The following is a 15733-nucleotide window of genomic DNA, read 5'->3' as shown; positions in this document are numbered from 1 at the left end:
TGACTTCCTGCCCTTTGGGCAGGGGGCTGGACTCGATGATCTCCCAAGGTCCCTTCCAGCCCTAATGTCTATGAAATCTATGAAACATAGGGCACATCTACACATGCATTTAAACGCAACTAAATTTAATGTGCCTTAAGCAAGTTTTGGCAAGTTTCTACATGTGTAGGGCCTACGGCCCTACCATGTAATCCTAGTGGCTGGGCAGACCCACTGCCAGACCGTGTCTACACGTGCAGTAATGTGCTTTAACTAATCATACCTACATTTTATACCTACATTTGCAGGTATCAAATTTAGGCATGATTAACCTAATTTCACCATTTTAATGTGCATTAAGGTTGTGCACATGTAGACATGTGCCCTTAATGCGCATTAAATTAGGCTTATGTACATGTATGTGTCTCATGTATATGTGCCCATAGAAAAGAAGAGATCCTGTCTAATCTGGTTGAATCATCAGAGAGGGGGGTTTAAGAGGAATCTCATCCTTAAGACTGAGTCACAAAAAAACTAGCAAGGATGAGGAAAACCCACCAAACTTGTATTACCAATTTTTCAGAAACTCAAGCAGGGTAGACCAGACTTGCACTTAGGCATCTAAGTCCACTTCTGCATCACATAGATGGAATGGAATCTAATGCTAGATTTCTATTCCCAACTCCCTCAGATGACAGTGCCACTACACTAATTGACAAGCCCTCCCAAAGTGAAACTGACCAGGCTCACAGTGGCAATGAGCAGACAACACAAGCTGAGGGAGTGGTGGGGCAAACAGGCAATGGTCTCACCTCTTCAGTCAGCAGTCTGAAGGAGCCTCAGCCCATAATGCAAGCTGAGTTCTTTGCCTAGAAACAGACATTGACAAATGAAACAAATCAGCTGCGCCAAGCTGTGTGCAAGCGCAGCTGATCTGCCTCATTGGGTAAAACATGTCACCCATAGTTCCCACCTACTGATGCTGTAGGACAAAGAATGATATGTTTCCCCAGCATCTGAAGGGCTCAATCCTGCATGCCCCAGTAATACCCATGTAGGAATGGGCTTCTCAAGCCCTGGAAGCACCTGTCTGGCTTTCCCCTCCTGCAGATATGCACCCCCAGAAATCTTCAGGGTGTGTATCTGTAAGCAGGAAAAGTTGGGGTTTCGCCACTTACAGAGGCATACTCTGAATTCCCTGGAGCACATCTCTGTAAGTAGGGAAACTTTGACTTTTCCTAATGCAGAAGCACACCCTGGAGACCACAGTGGCATAGTGGGAAAAACTCAATTGTCCCCACTTACAGAGATACACCCCAGAAATCCTAGGATCATATTTCTTCAAGTGGGGAACCTCGACTTTCCCTGATTATATATAGAGACATACCTGACATTCCCTGGGGCACCACTGGGTAGACAGAAAAGCTAGAAAGGTCCTCCCAGAATTCCACGGTTGCACAGGATTGGGCCCCTCAAGCCCCTAGAACAAGATGCCTAGGGTACTTAAAGAGTGTGGGCCAATAAACAGTGTCATAAATTAATACCACCTTTTTAGCAGCCACACATTTCAGGTATTTGGGGCATTGACAAGAGGTATGGATGGCTATTTGTTTGGGTTTTGTTATGCTATAAAATGTTTATGGCAGGACAATGGCAAAAAAAAAGCAACTTCTGTTTTTCACACTTTGTTCTCCAGCACCCTAGTTGCAGAACTCTGTCACAACACAAACTTGTAGCCCTTTTGAAGTGCTTCAGCTGGGAAGAGCGTGTACATCAGTCTAGACCCTAGAGTACCTATAACAAACCCAGAAACATGATCAGCTCTGTAGGAGTTCTTCTTGATCATCTATGAGATAGCATCTAATTTTGAATAATTCTCTTAACATTTAAGTTTTGGTTGTTTTTTTTTAATACAAGCACTTTCCCTTAAATCTTACTATTTGGAATTACTGGCATGCTTAATGGTTTATGTTGACTAGTGATGTAGCCAAACTGTAAGAATCCATTACCAATTACTAACCAAAGAACAATTAAGTGATGCAGATTAGTAAAGATACAGAGAAACAGAAACCCTGAATCTTATTTTCTCATTTTTCTGTCCCACGAGGAGAACAGTCAAAATAAATTATCTAATTATGATTCTTCAGACTCTTGAGGTCGGTATATACAACCACCTGATACAACTAAACAGAGCATACTCAGCCTTTGTTTGGACCACACGTTATGCTGTTCCAAAGTCATTACATTTATTTGAGTATCTTGCAGTCACTAGGACCATTAAAAAACAGACAACTTCACCTTTCCTCTCTGCTAGTTCTTTTAAGTAGCTTAGACTGAAGTGTGTGCTATAGCTTGGTTGAAAAGCAAGTATTTATAAGCACAAGTTCTCGGACTGTGCCTAGAAAGTCAATTATTTTGTTGCTCTTAGTATACTCAAGAATTCTGTGTAAACTACCACTTTGTTTGCCATTGTCTAAACCAAAAACAAGAAAACAAGATCCTCAAAGATTGTTTTATACTTCCTGTTGCACTTGGGCAGCCTCTAATAAATCTAGGCATCTGATCCCATAGCATCATTCCTCAAAGTACAGCCTTCTGAATGTAGCAGTTCTGGGAAAAGCACCAAGATATGACAGCAATCATTGTATGTGTTGTTAGTGCCCATGGCTAAATTTTGTACTTTGGATTAGCCTGCGGCATATCTAGATATTGGGTACTTCTTTGCTGATTTGCAAAAGTTGTAAGTGCATTTAAATGTACTACTGCAAAGATTATTTAAGAATGTACGATTTAGCAAAGAGAGAGAATAAAATACTTACTTGTTATAGCATAAATCTCTGTGAGAGAGGTGTGGGGGTATTGCCTCATATTTTAAAAAAGAATACAAATAAATTCCCATGATGCTGGACATACCAAATTCATTTAAGAAGAAATTATATTGTTCCCATACATTATCAAAAAAAATCTTCAAAATTTTAAAATTGGGCATTTCCATTGCATTTAATACTTTGTGAATCTTAATTGTAAGTAAATATGTAGAATTGTTCATAGCCATTACAATTTTTAAAGAAAATCTAGAGAAAGCAATAGGAAAACACTCATACCTCTTACTTGAAGTCTTGCTAAATGTGTTCCTTCACTAGGAAAGAGAATATATGAAACAGAAATTCTTAAGATATACTTCATAGGGAGCTGGTGAATTAGGATTTTCAAAAGGATTCAGCATCTTTTAATCAGCTAATTAAGTAGCCAGATTCTCATAACCCTAGATCTAGGTTTAAGAGTCTCAATAGTAACTGCAGGATACTTCTGAAAAATTTGCAGTGAAGACCAAACATTTCACAGGACTGAAGGGGCTTTAAACTAATCTGGTACACTCCCAGTCCTGCTCTAATTCAACAGTTGGAGTGAGTCCTGGCATAATTTGGAGAAGCTAGGGGTTGTCTCACAGTTATTCTACTTTCCTGGAGTTCCTGGATAGGCCGCAGCACTGTTTGGAATTATCACAGCACTACAGTCCCTGGTCCAATCCTCTTGCCCCCATTCCTACCTCTGATGATGTCTCTAGAGCAGAGCTTCAGCGGAAATCCTGGAAAACTCCTCCCAGAACCAGGGTATTTTAGGATTCTTTAATTCAACTTCAGACCTTCTACCCAGTGTAAAGGGATAGGAATAAAGGTGAGAATCTTACCCGATATTTTCATCTACATTCATGCTTGTAACCTGAGCAGGATAGAAAATCTAGCCTAGAACATGTAATTAGTGTGATGGCAGGCTGTCCATAACACAATAAATGAAACCATCCTCCGTACCATGAAAAAGCTTAAAATCCCTGGAACTGCTATGTGTTAATTTTGTAAAGCAACTGCTTTCAAATTAAATAATCCCCTCTCCCCTCCAATCCCACGCCCTGCAAAAAAGTCCCTCAACTGGCCCAAAAGGTAAATCCAGCACGTCACTTTCTGTCATCCAACAGCCTTCTGCATCATGTATATCAGCATCCTCGCGCTGAAAAAATTGTGGCAGGGCACTGTGAACTAAAACACGTTCAATGACCTTTAGTTCAAGTGCCCTGCTGCCATTTTTCAGCACGGGGATGCTGATGTGATGTGCAGGAACTTTTAATTACTGCAGTTCACTAATCAGTGAAACACCCAGCACACATGTAAAAATAACCCATAAGATCATTTAGTGCAGCCCTGTGCTCAAGGCAGGATCATTTTTGACTAAATCATCCCAGCCAAGTGTCTGGCTAACCTGCTTGAAAACTTCCAGGGAGGGAGATTCTGCAACTTGATGCATGTCAGAGCAGAAAAACAGATCAGCATAAGACGATAAAATAGGCTGTCGGGGGATATTCTCCATGTGATGTTTCATCCTAAAACTCCTACCCATGTAAAAGTGAACTATGAAACTAGCTCTAAGAATGTTTAATGTTTAAAGTTAGGATTTAAAATGAAAATAGTTCAAGAAAAATGTAATTGCTTAGGAAGGATTAACTAATGGAGAATTTATGATAAAAAAAAGAATGTATACACTGAAAAACAGCTTTAAATTGTTTTCTTGTAGACTTCTAAGCCTATTTCACTATAACATGTATTAAAATGAGCCTCCTATCTCAAGAATCAAATTTCAACTCTCTCCTGTCATCGACTTACACCATTCCCTAAACTTCCCAGAGCCACTGTGTCAAGAAGGTTAATGTAGTTATAGGAATTTGTGATGAATCATTTCACTCACATTTACAAGGGGAAATATATGTAACTGCCTGGTAAGCAATTTTAAGCCACAGAAAACAAGAATCCACAAAAAACAAGAAACAGAGACATTTATGTTGGACTAAGAAGCATGTTAACCTAGGATTACAAAAGATAACCAAAAGGGATTCTAAAGGAGATTTTGAGAGCCTGATTCTTTTTTACACCTGTATATTTATACAAAAATAGAGCTATCAGTTGTAACTTCATTGAAGGCCATGAAATCATAGTAGTGCAAACCATGTTCATAAGATTACAGTCAATCCCTAACCCTTTAAATATTTGGCCTATATACACACCATTGCAACTGTTTTCAAAATGACAAGGGACAACCTGCATAATGTGTTATTATAGGGCAAACTCATTAATAAAGGGCATGGAAAAGGGGCCAGAGGAAGTGCTTTAAGTATTCTGAAAAAAATAGTATCTTTTGGCTGCCTGAGGTACCTATGCAAAGATTATTGCCATGTGCAAAGATGACATCAAACATACTATATTTCATCAAACATATGAACATAAATATTTTTCCTTTAAATGTCAAGGAGGAAAAGGCAGATGTATAAATGATACAGTTCTAACATCATCCCAGGAAAACAAGATTTTTCATTAGAATTGTTAACACTTACTGCTGCAGCAATACCTCCATAATGCTCTGAACTGCACTCATCTCAACTTAAATCATATAAATTACCATCACCATAATCTTAAAAATATATATGTATTATCTACCACATAAAGAGGTATCCTCTACCTGTTGGGTGACACTGGTTTTCAATTGTGCCAATTATTAATGCTTACATCTCTCAAAAGCAGTGATCTGTATCATTTGTTCTCCAATTTCCTACCTGCACTTAGGGAAGTATGTGCTTTGAACATTTTTCACTTGGGCAGCAGGCCTACCACAGGCTGTGTTAATATACAGCCTTAGGTGCCACAGCCTGTCTGTCCAGCTGTGCATAATTTGCAGCAAGACCTACTTCCTCCTCGCTCCATTGGGCATTGAGACCTCATCTTGGCTTTCACATAGATAATGCATAGTGCAACAGGAAGATTTTATAATTATTACTTTAGTTATGAAGCTAGTATTGCCTGCTGCTGGCCTGCAGAATTGTTCCACCCAAACAGTCTGTAGTTATGTGCTAGGTTCACAAATGATGCCCAAAATGATAAGCAACATCTTAACCTGATAAGCAACATTAAGACATTTCACAATGGAGGCTGGGTGAAGAAACAATTATTTCGGTAATAATCCCTTTGTCTCAATCTCTCACTGTCCATTAATGCTGCTGGACTCCTTTTTAATGCAGTTGCCTGAGATATCTCATAAGACCCAGAAACTGAAGCAGACACTTTTATTGCTATCCAAGGAATGAGATCAGGCTATTTCATCTTGACATTGATAAAAGAGTTTTGGAAATGTCAAATGTTGCCAAAGTCTTACAGGAGTTACACATCACCTACCACAATCCCACAGAGCTTTTCAAAATACAGCATAAACCATCATCTCATGGGCCACGAGCTGTAGAAGTAGAATAGGTACCCAAAAGACAGTGCAGCAAGATAATACAGCACTGATATGCCTATATAGGGCAAAGCCTTCCATACATCCCAAAGCTTGTAGTGGTAATAGTAATTATAGAAGTCTATTCCATCACTTCAGTTACCAAAGACTAACCAAGGTAGATGAAATGATTGTTTAAATAAAAATCTCAGAGAAATGTCACATGAAATTATAGTGTACAAATCTTCATTTCCATGAGTAAAGCAAAACATTAGCAGAGGCAAATCTGGGGAGTGGAGGGTACAGTGTCGTGGTCACACCCCATTTTCAGACCACGCCACAGGAGCAACAGCCAAAGACTTTTTTAAGACCCCAAAACAGATAAGAATCCTGCCTTCCCCTCCGAGCTCAGAGGCAGGTCCTGTTCTTTTCTCTCTGATACCTCCTTTCCTTCACCCACTTTCACTATCTCCAGTTGCCCCAAGAGTGGGGAAGCTCCAGAGTCACTCCTGCCCCTACTCCAGCTAGGCTGTGTGGGAAGCCCAGCCCAGGACAGCAACAGTGGGCAGATTCCCCATCCTCCACGTTTCCTGACAGCCCAGAAACAGGCAGAGGGAGAGGAATCTGCCAGGAGTGGCTCTGGAGTTCCCCCTGTTCTCAGGTCAGCCAGGGCCAGGGAAGACAGTGGCAAAGGCAGGCAAATGAGATGAGGAATGGGAGGGGAGGGGTTCTGCCACTAAGCATGGAAGGCAAAGGAGGGGGTGCTGAGAGCAGCGGCAGGGTAAAATTCTACTTTGGGGACTATAAAAAGTCTCTGGCTACTGCTCCCATTGCATGGTCTGCTCATCCTAGTGAGGAGGGGAATCTGAGAGAGGGGATAAAGCCGCTGGTTGCTACTCCCACACTTGCCTTTACAAAATCCTGGATCCACCAATGAACAATAGTCTTGAAAACAGACTGATGACAACACAGGCCTTCACAGTTTTGAGCTGTGATTACTCTACAGACTTTTTAGCACAGTAGCCATATGCCCACTTCATCTCTAGCAACCTTCCAAAGATGGGATAGATTTTACGTAAAAGATTTCTTGCAAATGTAAGATTTCCTTTTTGCTGCTTAAAAGATGGATTTTAATAAGTTTAAAATTAAGCTAATACCCTTTAATGCATGAGGTTCTGCCTACTTCTGTCTGTTACTGTGTCTTCATACGACAGGGTCTGATTGGCTCACTGTCATCAATAGTAATCAATCCAGTGAATTCATCAAACATGGACCCCTAATATTAATCTTGGTTATCTTACTGGTTAATGCTATGTCCAGTAAACAAAGGAGCAGGGAGACAGTTGTATATTAAGAAGACATATAGCTGGTACCATACATTGTTATATCTAGGAGTATCTCTGCATGAGTTTCAAAGTTATGGTAAAGTAGGAGAGGGAAATAAAAACAGAAACAAGTGATGGGCCATTCCAAATTGTTTTGACAATACAAAAATCAGTTTTGCACTATCAACTTTTATTACATTTTGATATGTCTAAAACAGGACCTTTTTTATTTCAGAAGTATCAGATCTGACCTATCATTTAATTTTATTATTTATTTACAGACCAGAAGTAAATATTTTAAACTGTACAAAATACAAATAAGACACAGTCCATCTTGGAAAGCATGCAATACATAAGCTAATGAAGTGAAATAGAAAATAGAAAACAAGCTATATATACCCTAGGGTATATATAGGGGCCAAAAACACTAGGCTAAAATCACAAAACTTATCTGCATTGTTTTATGAAGTTGGATTTGTACCCTTTTAAGTGCAAAAAACATTTAACAGGTTTTTCTGCCTGTTGCCTCCCCCCATCCCAAAAGCTATATTTGGAAATACCTGAAGAGTATAAAAGCACAAGTTAAATTTTCCATAGTCAAAACAGTTGTTGATCTCTGATTTGGAAAGACCATAAACTAAAATAGAACTGTTTGAGGAAACCTGCTAATTTCTTGAGTCCTTTGGAATAAAAATGGAAAAGATTAATTTAAAACTAATTGGATAGCCTAAACAAAATTTATTTTCTTAAGACAGGAAAGAATCTTTTTCTGAGTACTTTAGTTCAGTTCTTGACTTTACAGATTGATTCCAGATTGAAGAGTTGTATTTCCACCTGCCTAAAAGAGAAAGTGGACTATAGCCCTAGAAGTATATGGTCTTGTAAATGTATAGTGTGTTCTAAACTTTTGTATTGCACATTTATATCCAATAAAAAATGCTAATTGTAATGAAGAAAAATGAATACAGCCAACATTTTATGATACTCTAATTGTTAAGTACTTTCTCTTTCATCAGTTATTACAAGGTGCTGAGGCACTTCATGTTATTGATCAATATAATGCCAAAGTAATACTCCTCCATTACATATAAAATATCAATCATTTAAAGAGTGGTAAATAAAAAGTAGTTATTTCACACTATGCAATGTGTAATATAAAATAATGTCATATTTATCATTTCTTGGAATAATTTTATAACTTCTTGTCAGTTCATATCTTAACAGACATGACATTATAGATTGTCTACAGAACAACTAGTGCCACCATCACTCTTCAACATGACCCTGTTGTGCTCCACGCAAAATCCACAGCCAAAGAACAAAGAAATACTGTCAAAGAAAGTTTTTTTCATAATGGTGGAACCTATTTCCTGGCTAGTCTTCCAAGAGATCAACAGTTAAACTACTGTAATATGTTTACAACTTTTAAAATAATAGTTTAACACAAGCTTCCTCTGTAAGTGTACACATGAATCGACAATGGAAAGATGAGTATGAGAATTCTTAACCTCTACAATATAGTTACTAGCCATATTCAGCTGGATATAATTTCTAAAATATGTCCTAAGTAGCAAGTGAGTTTCACACACAACCCCGCAGAATATAATATCATAAAATATGATCCTATTCATTGTAACTTATTTTTAGAATATGTCCCTACATTTATGCGCATTATAGGTAGGCCTCATTTCACATGGTAAGCAAATATGCATCTTCCTTGATTTGGCGATACTACGAGTAAAACCCCATTACAGGTGGAACCAGAAGAACAGTGTGGTGTTGTGATCATCATGCATACTCTGGAAAGTCAGAAAGAAATTATACTAATTAATAAAGATTTTAAGCATAAGAATACATAAACATTTTTCTGCTAATTTCACTTATATCTAAACAGGTATGAACTCATATGTGCTCTTTTACTGGCACCTCCTTAAAAAAAAAAACTTTTCCCCAAAGGTATTAACCATGTGCCCTTTTCTTTTTTTTATTATTTTAAATACATTGTACTCTAAGTTCTCTCACCCTTCCCCCCTCACCTAACACCATCTTCATGTTGTGACAAGTGGGTCTTCATCCTCTATCATCTCTATAATTTCCAGGATTACTGCCAATGCATCTTTTTTTCCCTTTTTTTTTCTTTATTTTTAAGCCAGCAAGCATTTTTTTCTTGCAATTCAGATCTGGGGACTACTAAAGCAAACACAATGAGACCTATTAAAAGGTGACAGAGTTGAGTACATAACCCTGTCAGATGTGGGGATCGAAATGGCTCAGAGCATAAATGCTTTACAAACATTGCTTGAGCGCACCTGAGCTGAACTGTGACAGAGAATAGCTGCGGTTTGAAATGAGAGCCCCATATTGATCTGAGTGGCTCATTGCCAGGTTCATGTTTATGTTTTGGTTTTATTAGGTTTTTGCTCACAGCCTGGTGTGCATTACTAATGAATCTTGCTCACACAAAAAGAGGTCTGGAATATTTGTGTTTTATGACATGTCTTCAAATGGTAGAATGACTAAATCCTATGTTGTTTACAGCATCATGGTTTTTTCCTGTCCCACCCAGATGGACCTGTGCCTCACACTGTGTGATTCAGCCATCAAACAGCAGCATGCCTCCTTCAAAGGCCAAGTGGAGGCTGTATTGAGAACCTGTCAAAAACAGAAGTTCACACCTCCATAGAGTATTCAGAATACACTCTGTGAATTACTTTTATGCTAAAAAGAAAACAAATGCATCACTGTTTGTTATATGAAATCTTCATTCACGCAGCTGTTCTTTTTACCTCTTACCTTCATTAGGCTTGGTTAGGACTTTGCTTATTAAGAAAACCATTTTAACAAACTCTTAATTATCATCCCTTTGAATTAAATGCCCCTTTGAAGAATGGTGGACCCATCTGAGCATGTGTGAGAACAAATCTATGAATGTAAAATCTTTGGTAAATCTACATATTGTATTAGCTATCTTAATCCAATACAGTCCAATTGTCCTATTTTATTTATACCACGACATTTTTCTTGTAATGTATTTTCTAACCAGACATGTCTTAATTGATCACTCTGCACCCTTGAGTAAGAAAAATGCAATATAAGAGCTTCACAGATTATTGAATTTTTAGTGCATTTATTGGCATTTTTGTTTATCTGACCTAAAGTCACTATGCAAAGGAACACTTATCAGTCCCCACTAGAAATGTTAATATTAGATAAGAAATACACATTTCTTCTGTAGTCACCATATATATTTCTACAAGTATGGAGCTGGTCTAAAGAATATTATAAATCAGTGGAAAATCTCAAAATCATTTCAGTGAGTTTTGGATCAGATTCCCGATGAACAATAATAACTATGAAATATATAGTAGATGCCAAACACACTTTTAACAATAACAACTAGTACAGCTACACTTAACACACTAACCATAGTTGCATTTATGTGTTATCTATGCAATACAATTAATAAAACAACTCACATACACAAATGGAAATCATTCTCAAGTGCAAAAAATCAGTACCTCAAAATTAAACGGTATTTTGTATTATTCTCATACAACTATATTTGTCATATATTTTGATGCTTCAGTCTTACCAAGATATTTTTGCTTGCATAGTCATGTATGCTACCTTTTTACATTTGTTCTTTTTAACAATTCATTGAAATGTTTATGCAACTCTATCCCGAGTATCAATAGAAAAAATTGCTGCAACCCTCCTAATAACAACAGTATCTATAGACCACTCTGTACAAATAGTAACAGAGGTGAGAGAAATACATTTGATACTAAAAATGAAATCAAAATGAAGGATTCACATTAAATCTGCAACTAGTCCATCCAAATAAATTAGCCTGAGTTCTTTATTCAGTGAATTATAATTAAAAGAAATAATGATTAGCTTTCTATGATAAACCCCAAATTATTTCCTTATATTAATACCATAAAAAGATTTACATATCTAATAATAAGTGCACTTAATTTGTGTCCCAGGGGATGAAAATTACTGCCCTTCCACTAATCTGAGATTACTTAAATTTGCAGTGAAATCCATGCTGCAATCATGTCTGGAGAGAAAAATGCCAGAGATTTCCATTTGGTTTAACTGCCAATAATCTCATCCATTTGTCCTTGCCTTCCAACCTCTTTTATCTAGACACATGCACAATCACCCTCACAGTAGGAATCATATGGAATCAATGTGCTGCCTAGATTTAAAGGATACTCTTGTTTTCCCTGTCTAACAATCAACTATCATTACAGAGATTACACACACACACATATGAATACAAAGTTTCTAAAAAAAAAAAGAGAGAGCATTTGCTTACATCATGGTGATGGCCCACAGCAGTACCCCAATAAAGCCTATGGACTCCAAAAGCTAAATATAGGCATCCACTGAAATAGATTAAATGACCACATCCATCTCTGCCTCTATTCATTGAAGCATACACTGCTACAGTTTAATCCGTATTCTTAATCTATCTAATATAATACTGACTTCCACATATCATTCCATTACCTGTCCTTGGACAGATTTACTGCCCCTTGCCTCACGCCCAGCCAGATTTTCCACTTTTTGCAACCAGCCCCAGACCAACACAGCTGAAAACTTCCATTTAAAATCTTTCCTGTTCCCTTGTTTCTCAGGACTCAACAAACGAAGAAGCAGCTCAGCTAGGAAGTGTCGCCTGAATGTTAAACCATTTTAAAACAAGGATGCTTTTGTCATTTTAAAACATGCATGCAATTCTTTTTTTTAATATGTACATATACATATAAAGATACATATCGTGTGTGTGTGCGTATACATATATATAGATATAGATATGGATATGAAAATAAGTATGGGGGGAGCGGTGGGGGGGAACCTTTCAGACAATTGACCGAACCTCAAAAATAAAATAAAATAAAAAATCGCTAGCAAGCGTCCATACTACCACCTTGTGGAATCTTCTTGCAAGAACAGCACCTGGTTGTTACGACAAAGTTCTATTTCCCCCTGCGTCTACTATTAAAATTAGCTTAGTTTCAGGGGTAGATAAGGTTTCTATTATTAGGTTTTTTAATGAAAATAAGGGATAGGCCGGCAGTATAGGCGATTCACTTATCTCTTGACTTTCTTTCTTTTCCTCTCTTTTTAAATGATTGCCTCCTCTCAGAGTGATAATCAAAAACATAACAAGAAGAACAATGTTAATAAATGGCATGCAGCCACATCCCGGTGAATTCCAGCACCAAGGAGTGCCCGCAAAAGGAAACAGGGAAACCACTGCTTGTGAAACCAGTCTCAGCCTCTTGGCTGAGACCAGGAGGAGGGAGAGGGAAGCAGTGCCCTCCAGCAGAGCTGGCTCCTCTGGAAATAAAGGCACCCTTGCCCTGAGATGGGCATGAAGCTCAAGGGTGCCCCCTTGAGCCTCAAATGGGATGGCAGGCAGGGCTGGCGGGATGCCCAGGCACGCTGTGGCCTCTGCAGGGTGCTTCTGCGGGTGCTTCCTCCTGCTTCTCCCCCTGGGATCGCTGCAGTGATGGGGCAGAAGCCGGAGATCCATCCGGGGCAGCTGGGGGCAAGGAGGAAGGAGCGCAGCCCTGCATGCTGCCGGCTCTAGGCAGGGCCTATCCTACGGGGCACAGCGAGGAGGGGGATTCCCAGGGAGGCTCGGCCTGTGCTGCTGGGGAGGGCGCCCGCACCCTTTGCACCGGGGCCCAGGCGGCGCCCGCAGCCAGCAGGCGGGCCCGGGGCAGGCGGAGGAGCCGGAGCCGAGCAGGCAGGGGACGGGGAGGCACAAGGTGGCGGCAGCAGGAGGGACGCAGCAGCAACCGCGGCCCCCGCGGGCTGCAAGGGGGGCGGCTGCGGCGCGGGCGGGAGGGAAGGGGCAGCACCCCCGGGCCCGCTGGCCGCCTCCGGGGCACGGCCGCCCTTCGCTGCCGGACGGGGCACAGGCACCCGCGCTCCTGCGAGACAGCCCCTCTCCCTGCACACACGAACCACCGCAACCGCGCACACACACTGCCATTCACACACCTCACATGCACTCGCGTACACAACCAACCCCCCACACTCATCCACACACCCTCACACATCCACACGCAGCCACTCACCCACGCAACCTGAGACACACACACACACACATCACGCGCACAACCTCACATCCACACACTCACATACACAGGCAACCCCCCCACGCAACCTCGCACACACACTCATACACGCCTCACACATGTACACACATGCAGCCACCCCCACACAACTTCACACACACACACCTTACACACGTACACACATGCAACCACCCCCACACAACTTCACACACACGCCACACACCTCACGCATCCACACACATACAACCCCCCGCACACAACCTCATACACCCGCACACGCAACCACACACACCCCTCCGACATGCACAGACACCCACCCTCACATACGCGCACACAACCGCCCGCGCACATACAGCCCCACACAAACGTGCCCACACAACCACACACACCACTCCACAGCCTCCCCACACACGCACGCATGTACACTGACACGCACACAACCACACGCACACAATGACACATCGCCCCCAGCCGCCCCCTCCCCAGCGCCGGGCTCCAGTCCATCACGTGTGCTACCCCATGCATCACAGAAGCAGGCATTTTACCAGAGCCCACAAAATGAAGAGGGCGAATCACGAAAAGCAAAAGAAAAAAAGAGAGCAAGAGCCAAGATCCCCCCTCCCCCTCCTTTTCCCCATTTTTCCCGGGGAGGCTGGGGGGGGGAGTGGTTAACCAAAGCCCTACGTGCTGGTTTTGCAATTCCCCAATAAACCCAGGCGCGCACACGGTGCATGAGGTGCTGCTCCTTCCACCGCCTCTCATCTCCGCGTTTGCAGGAACCCGGAGCTCTGCTCTTTTTCTCTCCCTCTACTGCAGATATTTTTCCCCCTCTCTCTCCCCGCACACTTCTGTTTATTTGTCTGTGAGGCACAGCTACTTTGTAAACATCTCACACCGAGCCCCAGAGCCTTTTCAAATAGCTGATTGCAGCAAAACGCCTCCAAACCAAATGATGGTGCAAGGGGAAAAGGAAACGGGGGGGGGGGGAATAAAAGGGTGCTATTTAAAGAAAGAAATATAGGTATGCACACACATGTGCATGCATATGTGACATCCAAACAGGGGCTGATGGCAGAGGTGACAGAAAGAAAGTCGCGCTTGATCAATGATGGGAAAAGTAAAAGCACACAGACGACTGCAGCAAACTGGTCAACCTTTGCCAGAGTACCAGCTGCAACCCCTCCTCCCCCCTCCCCTCCCCAGCCAAAAATAAAAAAGACCCAAGAAAAGAAAATGAACATCAAAGCTTAAATCTACGACACCCACCTTAGCACTGGAATATCTGCAGATGTATAAGGGTCCTTTTTTTGTTGTTTTTAACACACAGCCAAATCCTGCCAGGAGATCATACCAGGTTCCTCTCTCCTTTTTTGGAATCCAAGGCGATTTTCTGGTCCAAAGGAATGCATCGACCCCCAAAAAAGCAAAAGAAAAACACACAGCAGACGCCGGCTTCGGAGGAAACTGACGCTTTCGGTGGTAAACGACCTACATTCAGGAAGAAAATTCATTACAAGCAGTGCAAAAGGGAGAGTTGAGTCTGTGAGTAAGAGCTCTGATTGCCTATGCAGAGAGGCAGAGACAGGGAGAGAGACTGATCTGCAAGAAAAAGAGAGATTGAAGAGGGAGAGAGGTCCAGGCTGTACCAGTCTCTCTCCTCCTGCGATTGGACCAAACTGAATGAAATTTACAAAGCCGGCAGCCAATAGATCTCTGCAGTCTGCCCCATCACTACAGAAACCATATCTACATCTACAACCTAATGCAAAGAGCATCTAATCCTAGTGCAAACCAGCTGGAACGGAATTATCAAGGGTGTCTGGATGGTTGAACAGGTGTGCATTTTACACATGTAGGAAGAAACGTGTGGAGGAAAAGCACGCCAACAGGATGGGTGCTGCTCAGCTTCAGCACGTTCCAGCCCAGATCCCAGCCGCGTTAACTCCTCGAGCCATGGCTTCATGATCAAAGTTGCAGCAATGAACATCTGCCTGTTGTTAACAAACTTACCCATATTAATTTATAATGATTGCCGCTAATGGCATAATTGCATAACAATCACTTGCTGCTTTT

The 15733-nt window shown here is 41.1% G+C and overlaps 1 protein-coding gene across 5 annotated transcripts in view; it reads right to left on the bottom strand.

The window, feature by feature from the left end:
* Positions 1-15324, bottom strand: part of NLGN4X (neuroligin 4, X-linked) — a 284512-nt gene extending 269188 nt beyond the window's left edge. For 4 of the 5 annotated variants that reach the window (XM_019529359.1, XM_019529363.1, XM_019529362.1 and 1 more), the window contains exon 1: positions 14927-15324. The gene's annotated coding sequence lies outside the window, so the exon portion shown is untranslated. The remainder of the gene's footprint in view (positions 1-14926) is intronic. The other variant, XM_019529365.1, reaches the window with a different exon arrangement.
* Between the last annotated feature and the right edge of the window lie 409 nt (positions 15325-15733).

The sequence above is a fragment of the Crocodylus porosus genome, unplaced genomic scaffold (assembly GCF_001723895.1).
Source record: "Crocodylus porosus isolate Cpor-Errol unplaced genomic scaffold, CroPor_comp1, whole genome shotgun sequence".
Lineage (NCBI taxonomy): Eukaryota > Metazoa > Chordata > Crocodylia > Crocodylidae > Crocodylus > Crocodylus porosus.
The sequence above is the reverse complement of the archived record's forward strand: the minus strand, read 5'-3'. Positions and strand labels throughout refer to the sequence as shown.